This window comes from Bombus huntii, unplaced genomic scaffold, assembly GCF_024542735.1.
Source record: "Bombus huntii isolate Logan2020A unplaced genomic scaffold, iyBomHunt1.1 ctg00000170.1, whole genome shotgun sequence".
NCBI lineage: Eukaryota > Metazoa > Arthropoda > Insecta > Hymenoptera > Apidae > Bombus > Bombus huntii.
The window spans coordinates 15,001-25,000 of record NW_026099408.1 but is presented as its reverse complement, the minus strand read 5'-3'; the positions used below and the strand labels follow the sequence as shown (position 1 = coordinate 25,000).

At 46.4% G+C, this 10,000-nt stretch overlaps 3 long non-coding RNA genes and 2 other non-coding genes across 9 annotated transcripts in view; 4 read left to right on the top strand and 1 right to left on the bottom strand.

The window, feature by feature from the left end:
- Positions 1 to 7,079, top strand: part of LOC126877448 (uncharacterized) — a 19,120-nt gene extending 12,041 nt beyond the window's left edge. Inside the window, exon 2 of the long non-coding RNA XR_007695037.1 lies at positions 6,211 to 7,079. This is a non-coding gene — a long non-coding RNA (uncharacterized LOC126877448). The remainder of the gene's footprint in view (positions 1 to 6,210) is intronic.
- The window catches only part of LOC126877446 (uncharacterized), a 78,035-nt gene that overhangs the window by 53,125 nt on the left and 14,910 nt on the right, over positions 1 to 10,000 (bottom strand). The window contains exons 2-3 of one of the 5 annotated variants that reach the window (XR_007695034.1): positions 7,193 to 7,314; positions 6,346 to 7,006 (exon numbers count right to left, since the gene is read on the bottom strand). The exons of 1 other annotated variant lie outside the window; for it this stretch is intronic. This is a non-coding gene — a long non-coding RNA (uncharacterized LOC126877446). Of the gene's footprint in view, positions 1 to 6,345; positions 7,315 to 10,000 lie in introns of all 5 variants that reach the window. 3 more of the 5 variants (XR_007695035.1, XR_007695033.1, XR_007695032.1) reach the window with 3 other exon arrangements.
- LOC126877449 (uncharacterized) overlaps positions 1 to 10,000 on the top strand; it is a 58,475-nt gene that overhangs the window by 33,830 nt on the left and 14,645 nt on the right. The window lies entirely within an intron of this gene.
- LOC126877451 (small subunit ribosomal RNA) lies at positions 3,054 to 4,976 on the top strand. The gene has a single exon (XR_007695040.1). It is a non-coding gene; the product is annotated as a small subunit ribosomal RNA (ribosomal RNA).
- On the top strand, positions 8,131 to 8,285 carry LOC126877450 (5.8S ribosomal RNA). Its single transcript, XR_007695039.1, has one exon. It is a non-coding gene; the product is annotated as a 5.8S ribosomal RNA (ribosomal RNA).

Here is a 10,000-nt window from a genome sequence, read left to right as displayed (position 1 = left end):
CGTTATAACTCGATAAAATACGTCGGGATTAAGCGTTTATATCGTCGGCAGACGGATATAAAAACGTTTGGACCGACACGACCGGTCGTTGGAACATAGAAAAATTCCGAGCCGGTACGTTGGGACTTAGAAAAATTCCGAGGGCGAAAAAGTTTTTTCGAGTTTATTCGTTAAAAAGCGTTACAAGGTATGAATTTTTTTGCATAAATCGACGTAACTCGACGAAATACGTCGGGATTAATGGTTTATTTCCGTCCGAGAACGATTTTTAAAAACGGACCTATGCGGCCGGTCGTTCGTACTTAGAAAATTTTCGGACCGAACACTCTTTTTCGATTAATTCGTTAAAAAGCGTTATAACGTACGAATATTTTTCAAGAAATCGTTATAACTCGATAAAATACGTCGGGATTAAGCGTTTATATCGTCGGCAGACGGATATAAAAACGTTTGGACCGACACGACCGGTCGTTGGAACATAGAAAAATTCCGAGCCGGTACGTTGGGACTTAGAAAAATTCCGAGGGCGAAAAAGTTTTTTCGAGTTTATTCGTTAAAAAGCGTTACAAGGTATGAATTTTTTTGCATAAATCGACGTAACTCGACGAAATACGTCGGGATTAATGGTTTATTTCCGTCCGAGAACGATTTTTAAAAACGGACCTATGCGGCCGGTCGTTCGTACTTAGAAAATTTTCGGACCGAACACTCTTTTTCGATTAATTCGTTAAAAAGCGTTATAACGTACGAATATTTTTCAAGAAATCGTTATAACTCGATAAAATACGTCGGGATTAAGCGTTTATATCGTCGGCAGACGGATATAAAAACGTTTGGACCGACACGACCGGTCGTTGGAACATAGAAAAATTCCGAGCCGGTACGTTGGGACTTAGAAAAATTCCGAGCGCGAAAAAGTTTTTTCGAGTTTATTCGTTAAAAAGCGTTACAAGGTATGAATTTTTTTGCATAAATCGACGTAACTCGACGAAATACGTCGGGATTAATGGTTTATTTCCGTCCGAGAACGATTTTTAAAAACGGACCTATGCGGCCGGTCGTTCGTACTTAGAAAATTTTCGGACCGAACACTCTTTTTCGATTAATTCGTTAAAAAGCGTTATAACGTACGAATATTTTTCAAGAAATCGTTATAACTCGATAAAATACGTCGGGATTAAGCGTTTATATCGTCGGCAGACGGATATAAAAACGTTTGGACCGACACGACCGGTCGTTGGAACATAGAAAAATTCCGAGCCGGTACGTTGGGACTTAGAAAAATTCCGAGGGCGAAAAAGTTTTTTCGAGTTTATTCGTTAAAAAGCGTTACAAGGTATGAATTTTTTTGCATAAATCGACGTAACTCGACGAAATACGTCGGGATTAATGGTTTATTTCCGTCCGAGAACGATTTTTAAAAACGGACCTATGCGGCCGGTCGTTCGTACTTAGAAAATTTTCGGACCGAACACTCTTTTTCGATTAATTCGTTAAAAAGCGTTATAACGTACGAATATTTTTCAAGAAATCGTTATAACTCGATAAAATACGTCGGGATTAAGCGTTTATATCGTCGGCAGACGGATATAAAAACGTTTGGACCGACACGACCGGTCGTTGGAACATAGAAAAATTCCGAGCCGGTACGTTGGGACTTAGAAAAATTCCGAGGGCGAAAAAGTTTTTTCGAGTTTATTCGTTTAAAAGCGTTACAAGGTATGAATTTTTTTACGGGAATCGTTCTATCTCTATTAAATACGTCGGGATTAAACATTTTTATCGATTTTTTCAAAAAATTAGCGTTCGTCGAACTGACACGACTGGGATATTTTTCTAATTTTTTCGTTAATTAACGTTACAAGGTATATATTTTTTTGCATATTTCTACTTATTTTAACGTATTGTAATTGATTATAAACTTATTTTTTGTCCGTATTCGATAAAAGAGTATGTTTACTGATGCAATTTTTCGGTGAAAAAAAAAATTAATTTTTTGGTAAAAATGCATTTCTATTATGTTAATAAAACGTCTGGTAATGTATTTCGATGGTTGGATATTGGCTTTGTATAGTAGTGATCGAGCGTTCGCGAGACTAAGTTCCAGCGTCCCTTCCGAACGGTACGTTGCTACGGAGGTTTTGCACCGTAAGCGCGCGGCCGCTAGCCCGGCCGGCGCCGGCCTTCCGGCTGGCGCTTTCGTATCTATAAGAGAGACGTCGAGCCGGACGGTTCGGTCGGAACAGCGTTGAGCGCGTGGCTATTCTACGGCCTCGGTTGAGAATTCAGTCACCGCTCCTCGAGTCTTAGTGTATTTTACGCTATTTCTCGACTGTTCCTCCGTTCTCGTTCTGGTTTTTTCTCTACACTGCTGCGCCGCGGGTCGCTGTCCTGGACGTAATGACCAAATATCGTGGCAAGGTTCCCCTGAGTCGGGAAGCTGGTGACCTGTGTGTACGTATTCTAACAAAAATTGTTAGATGCGTGTGTGCTTGTACTAACTGAGCATCGATTCATTCAAAAGAGTATAACCGTCTGCTTTCTATAAAAACTTCTGCTTTCGCAGAAGTATCCGATGAGGCGGTAGGAGCGTACTATCTTTGCGTAGTATGTCTTCTGCCGAAAATGTTCTACCGATTGAAAGAATATTCTTACGGTATGTCCAGCGCGACGCACTGGGATACGCGCTTGTTCGTTCAGCGTGAGGTGCGTATACGTGCTTTACCGCTAAGATATTCTAATAAGTCTTTTTACACGAAGACAGCATTATGGAAATGTTCCTTTAGAAGTACGATTCTAAACATTTTATATAAGACTATGAGAGAGAGAGAGAGAGAGAAGAGAGGAGGTGGAGTTGAGAATTACAAAGTGGCTGCGAGCGGCGTTCGAAGATTATTACTGAACTATGGGTGTATCTCGAACGTCGCTAGGAGATATATTTTATAGATATATCTATCTTAAGAACGAAAAGTCTCGTCGTACGGTGCTTACGTCCCACCTACGACACGAAGAGAACTTAAACGAAATTTATAAGAATTGTTATACGAATAAGATCCCTGGTTGATCCTGCCAGTAGTCATATGCTTGTCTCAAAGATTAAGCCATGCATGTCTCAGTACATGCCGCATTAAGGTGAAACCGCGAATGGCTCATTAAATCAGTTATGGTTTCTTAGATCATACCTACATTTACTTGGATAACTGTGGTAATTCTAGAGCTAATACATGCAAACAGATTCCGACCAGAGATGGTAGGAATGCTTTTATTAGATCAAAACCAATCGGTGGCGGATGGCTCGTCTGTCCGTCCATCGTTTGTTTTGGTGACTCTGAATAACTTTGTGCTGATCGCATGGTCATCTAGCACCGGCGACGCATCTTTCAAATGTCTGCCTTATCAACTGTCGATGGTAGGTTCTGCGCCTACCATGGTTGTAACGGGTAACGGGGAATCAGGGTTCGATTCCGGAGAGGGAGCCTGAGAAACAGCTACCACATCCAAGGAAGGCAGCAGGCGCGCAAATTACCCACTCCCGGCACGGGGAGGTAGTGACGAAAAATAACGATACGGGACTCATCCGAGGCCCCGTAATCGGAATGAGTACACTTTAAATCCTTTAACGAGGACCAATTGGAGGGCAAGTCTGGTGCCAGCAGCCGCGGTAATTCCAGCTCCAATAGCGTATATTAAAGTTGTTGCGGTTAAAAAGCTCGTAGTTGAATCTGTGTGTCACAGTGTCGGTTCACCGCTCGCGGTGTTTAACTGGCATTATGTGGTACGTCCTATCGGTGGGCTTAGCTCCTCGCGGGCGGTCCAACTAATATCCCATCGCGGTGCTCTTCACTGAGTGTCGAGGTGGGCCGATACGTTTACTTTGAACAAATTAGAGTGCTTAAAGCAGGCTACCTTCGCCTGAATACTGTGTGCATGGAATAATGGAATAGGACCTCGGTTCTATTTTGTTGGTTTTCGGAGCCCCGAGGTAATGATTAATAGGGACAGATGGGGGCATTCGTATTGCGACGTTAGAGGTGAAATTCTTGGATCGTCGCAAGACGGACAGAAGCGAAAGCATTTGCCAAAAATGTTTTCATTAATCAAGAACGAAAGTTAGAGGTTCGAAGGCGATCAGATACCGCCCTAGTTCTAACCATAAACGATGCCAGCCAGCGATCCGCCGAAGTTCCTCCGATGACTCGGCGGGCAGCTTCCGGGAAACCAAAGCTTTTGGGTTCCGGGGGAAGTATGGTTGCAAAGCTGAAACTTAAAGGAATTGACGGAAGGGCACCACCAGGAGTGGAGCCTGCGGCTTAATTTGACTCAACACGGGAAACCTCACCAGGCCCGGACACCGGAAGGATTGACAGATTGATAGCTCTTTCTTGATTCGGTGGGTGGTGGTGCATGGCCGTTCTTAGTTGGTGGAGCGATTTGTCTGGTTAATTCCGATAACGAACGAGACTCTAGCCTGCTAAATAGACGTAACTTATGGTATCTCGAAGGCCCCCGGCTTCGGTCGGTGGGTTTTTACTACCAACGTACAAACAAATCTTCTTAGAGGAACAGGCGGCTTCTAGCCGCACGAGATTGAGCAATAACAGGTCTGTGATGCCCTTAGATGTTCTGGGCCGCACGCGCGCTACACTGAAGGAATCAGCGTGTTTTCCCTGGCCGAAAGGCCCGGGTAACCCGCTGAACCTCCTTCGTGCTAGGGATTGGGGCTTGCAATTATTCCCCATGAACGAGGAATTCCCAGTAAGCGCGAGTCATAAGCTCGCGTTGATTACGTCCCTGCCCTTTGTACACACCGCCCGTCGCTACTACCGATTGAATGATTTAGTGAGGTCTTCGGACTGGTGCGCGGCCAATGTGATAAGCATTGCCGATGTTACCGGGAAGATGACCAAACTTGATCATTTAGAGGAAGTAAAAGTCGTAACAAGGTTTCCGTAGGTGAACCTGCGGAAGGATCATTAACGATACGATACCAAAAGAATTTGACTTGAACACATATAAAAACTATGAAATATATATCACAATGGTCGGTAAGGAGCCGTACTCCTCCTGTATCGACGAAAGTATATACGACGTATTAACAAGCTATATACTTTAACAAACGAAAACGCCAGGGAGCTTGGCAACCTCCGTTGGCACGAATAGAAATATTCTTAAGGAGGAGACGACCCTCCAGCTACGGAATTATACGAAGAGAAGGTGGCACTCTCTCTCGATCATCGGGATGAAGAGATATATATATACAAGTATAAAAACGAAATGCGAATGAAACTTATTCGAGGCGCCTGCGTGAGGTCGTAAACAGAAAGACCCGCCGTCTCCGAATAAAACATATAACATATAATATATATATATATATATGAAATTCTAATAAAAGGGAACTCTAGCTTCGAAAGAGCCAACAAAAGTTAAGGCTCGATATCAAACGAAAAAATTACGATGGAAACCAGGTGTAAAGAGAAATGCAGTCGTGGCGCCTGCGAGAGGCCGTACACAGAAAGACCCGCCGTCACGATCTCGTATTTCGTATTTGCATCGTGGAAACCGTACAAACGAAATATAAAAGTCCATGCAAACTAATAAGAAAATCTCTAAAGTGCCTCGTGTCGGAGTGATCATGCTCGCCTATTCTCTTCTATGTTTCGTGGTCTGTGTTGCGTTTGTTCTCCTCCTAGCAACGGGACATATCGAAGACTCCTCTTTGGGATCGAACGAAGCGTCTAGAACGAGTCGACGAGAGCGAAAGAACTTGTAGCGAGTCGCGCAGAGCGAAAGGATACCGATATACATCTTCGAAGGTTCTCTTCGAAGATCCATGGATACCTTCTGCGTCGACTTCTCTCGTCTCTTTCATCGAAACTCTCGTCGTTCTCGAAACGTGCTTCCTACCCAAAGGGCGTGTGCTCTTCGTATGTCGTTTCGTTCGAAATAACGAAACCACGTGTAACATACTCGTGGATCGGGTAACCTAGAACGAAGACGCATCGCGTGGATGTTGGCCCGCTATGCGACGATGACCGATGATGATGATGATGATGATGATGATATGATGATGATGTCGATGTCGACGACGACGACGATGAAGACGATGTGTAGCAACGATTCGTAACTAGTCTAGCCGAAGTTCGTTCAGAGGGGAACGCCGCCGGCTTCGAAGCCTCGATGTCGTGAGTCGGACACCCGTGCCGTCGCTAGAGTTTTTCAAACTCTGCTTCTGGATATTGGGACGAAAGACCGCTCGAGGACGACGACAGCCGTGCGTGCGTATCCCATCGAATTTTTTTTACACCACCTGAACGAGACTAAAGTTTCGTCTAGTTGATCGTCTACCGTCGCATAATGTATATTATATACCGTTCAGAGGGGACCGGCTGTCTATCCTCGTTGTCGTGAGTCGGACACCCGTGCCGTCGCTAGAGTTTTTCAAACTCTGCTTCTGGATATCGGGACGAAAGACCGCGCGAGGACGACGGATGCGAGTCCCATCGAATTTTTGACTTACACACTACCTGAACGAGACTTAAAGTTTCATATTATATACCGTTCAGAGGGGACCGGCTGTCTATCCTCGTTGTCGTGAGTCGGACACCCGTGCCGTCGCTAGAGTTTTTCAAACTCTGCTTCTGGATATCGGGACGAAAGACCGCGCGAGGACGACGGATGCGAGTCCCATCGAATTTTTGACTTACACACTACCTGAACGAGACTTAAAGTTTCATATAATATACCGTTCAGAGGGGACCGGCTGTCTTTCCTCGTTGTCGTGAGTCGGACACCCGTGCCGTCGCTAGAGTTTTTCAAACTCTGCTTCTGGATATCGGGACGAAAGACCGCGCGAGGACGACGGATGCGAGTCCCATCGAATTTTTTATTTAAACACTACCTGAACGAGACTTAAAGTTTCATATAATATACCGTTCAGAGGGGACCGGCTGTCTTTCCTCGTTGTCGTGAGTCGGACACCCGTGCCGTCGCTAGAGTTTTTCAAACTCTGCTTCTGGATATCGGGACGAAAGACCGCGCGAGGACGACGGATGCGAGTCCCATCGAATTTTTTATTTAAACACTACCTGAACGAGACTTAAAGTTTCATATAATATACCGTTCAGAGGGGACCGGCTGTCTTTCCTCGTTGTCGTGAGTCGGAGACCCGTGCCGTCGCTAGAGTTTTTCAAACTCTGCTTCTGGATATCGGGACGAAAGACCGCGCGAGGACGACGGATGCGAGTCCCATCGAATTTTTGATTTACACACTACCTGAACGAGACTTAAAGTTTCATCCAGTTTGTCGTCTATCATCTCATATATAATATACCGTTCAGAGGGGACCGGCTGTCTATCCTCGTTGTCGTGAGTCGGACACCCGTGCCGTCGCTAGAGTTTTTCAAACTCTGCTTCTGGATGTTGGGACGAAAGACCGCGCGAGGACGATGGATGCGAGTCCCATCGAATTTTTGTTTTTTTTTTTTTTAAAAAAAAAAACACCACCCGAACGGAGATGTGTTCTATCTTTCGTCGATTTTTCATGCTTTCAGTCGGTCGCGTGGTCGCCATCCGTTCGGAGGGGATCGCCGGCTTCGAAACCTCGATGTCGTGAGTCGGACACCCGTGCCGTCGCTAGAGTTTTTCAAACTCTGCTTCTGGATATTGGGACGAAAGACCGCTCGAGGCGGACGGCCGCGCGAATCCCATCGAATCTTTACTATCACCCGAACGATGGAGAGATGCACGCGCGCTGTTTCTTGAATAATTGGACGAGAGAGTAGAATCAAACACATATATAACATGGGCTAGCCACCGTGCTTACTCGTTCGCGAGATCGTGTGCTGTACAGAGGATTCAGAATCGGGTGTATATATCCCCGTCGTTTCCTGACGAACGGAGCTTCGATCTCGATGGTTGTTATATATCATAATGTACTTTACGCCCGGCCGGCGAACGCGCGTATCTTCGCGCGTTCGTCGTTTTCTTTTTTTTTCGAACGTTTTTGTGTCGTCAATCCTATGGCGACTTCTGCGCGTTCGATTCCCGTTGGTCGAACGTGACGGAACTCGGCTTCGCTAGAACCGAGAAGAGTACATTTGAGTATTGAACTGTTGTAAATTTATAAAAGATTACCCTGAACGGTGGATCACTTGGCTCGTGGGTCGATGAAGAACGCAGCTAATTGCGCGTCAACGTGTGAACTGCAGGACACATGAACATCGACATTTCGAACGCACATTGCGGTCCACGGATACAATTCCTGGACCACGCCTGGCTGAGGGTTGCTCACGTAAACCTAAGACTGCTTGCGTTGCGTATCGTTACTCTCCGTATCTGTCTCTCTCTGTCCCTTCTTGCCTTAACAACCCGCCGTCGTTCTTCTTTATATAAGAGAACGTTTCAGAGTCGGACGAAGGTACAAGAACGAGGATACGAATAAGAGCGGACGGAGAGAACATACGCGACGTACGAGCGATTGTTGGACGCTCGTCGGCGTTCGTCGCGGTCGTGCAGAGACCGTGCAAGTCGTACGCATGCTCGATATATAATCTATCGTGTTCACGGGAGACTACGAAACTCTACCTCTGTCTCTCTCTGTCCCTTCTTGCCTTGACAACCCGCCGTCGTTCTTCTTAAAAATTATAAGAGAACGTTTCAGAGTCGGACGAAGGTATACGAAGGGATACGAATAAGAGCGGAGAGAACCGGTCACGGACCTGCGTGAGTGCTCGCGGCGTCGTGAGTCGTCCTTACGAGGGCGACCGCCCGCTTATGCACCGCTTCGTGTATCGGTTATCGAACGTATATACTCGTAGTGTTCTCCTCGTGACCGATTTTTTTTTCATATCAGGCGATATATGCTACGTTTGCCGGTGTTCGACGCACGAAGGTCCGCGCCCCCGACGTCGTCTTAAAAGAATATTATATTTGGCGAGACTGAGAGAGAAAGCAAATATGGGAACTCGGTCGAGAGAGGAGAGAAGAGAGAACCAAAAAAAAAACCTAAACTCGATGGCGTGCGAAACTTTGCCATAATCTACCGTCTTTTCTTAAGACTCTCGTACAGCCCCAGGGATCGAATGCCCACTCCGTCTCTTCGCGAAAGCGACTGACAACAACGAGGACCGTCGCATCGATGGGTCGTCGTTGCGTTTTACACGCTCTGTGCTTTTTTACAAGCCCCGAAAGTATCAGCCGTAGATCCGGGAACGCACACGCGAGATTTCTTCGAGCGCTCTGACGACTTAGGGAGGTATGATCCCCAGCGTCGCGCGGAGATCGGAGAGTACACGTACTCGTATCGGGACGAATTTTCCCCGTCGTCGTGTATCTCTCTGCCCGCGCGCCTGGCTCCCGAAAAGCCACGTTCGTCGGAAATCTTACATATTATATATGTAACGCGTGTGCGAACTAGCGTGTGTCTAAGATCGGCTATACACGGGTGCTGCTGTAACTACAAGCTCGAGGTGTTTTCCGCAGCGTTTCTGTACCCGAGGAAGATGCGCATGTGAGTCCGTTACGAAGTTGTTCGTACGGTCGTCGTCGTCGGAGAGATCGTAGACGAGGAAGAAGACGATCCCCTTTGGCGAGGCTCGAGAAAAAAACTTTGAGAGAGACGAGGTATACACGCGCGTACGACTATGTCGTGCGCGCGTGTGATTTTTTTTTTATGGCAATTCGACGCTTCGAGAATAGAGAAAAGAGAGTGTTGGTCATCCCATGCCTCTTCGTCGTCTATCGCTGGACCGCGCATCCTAACGTCGCGCCGGTCGTCCAGTCCCCGAACACACACACCCACCCGACGGTACGTCTCGCTCGCTTTTTCACTTGCGTGAGTTCCCGTACCGGGAACCGCTGGAATCGTCGAGAGAAGAGAAACGGCTGTAGGAGAAAAAGAGGACGGACGTTAAAAACCGGACGATCGTTACACGGATGTCTTGCGTGAGTCTTAGCTCGAACATGATACGACGAACGAAGTTTGGCACTTTGGCGAGATGCA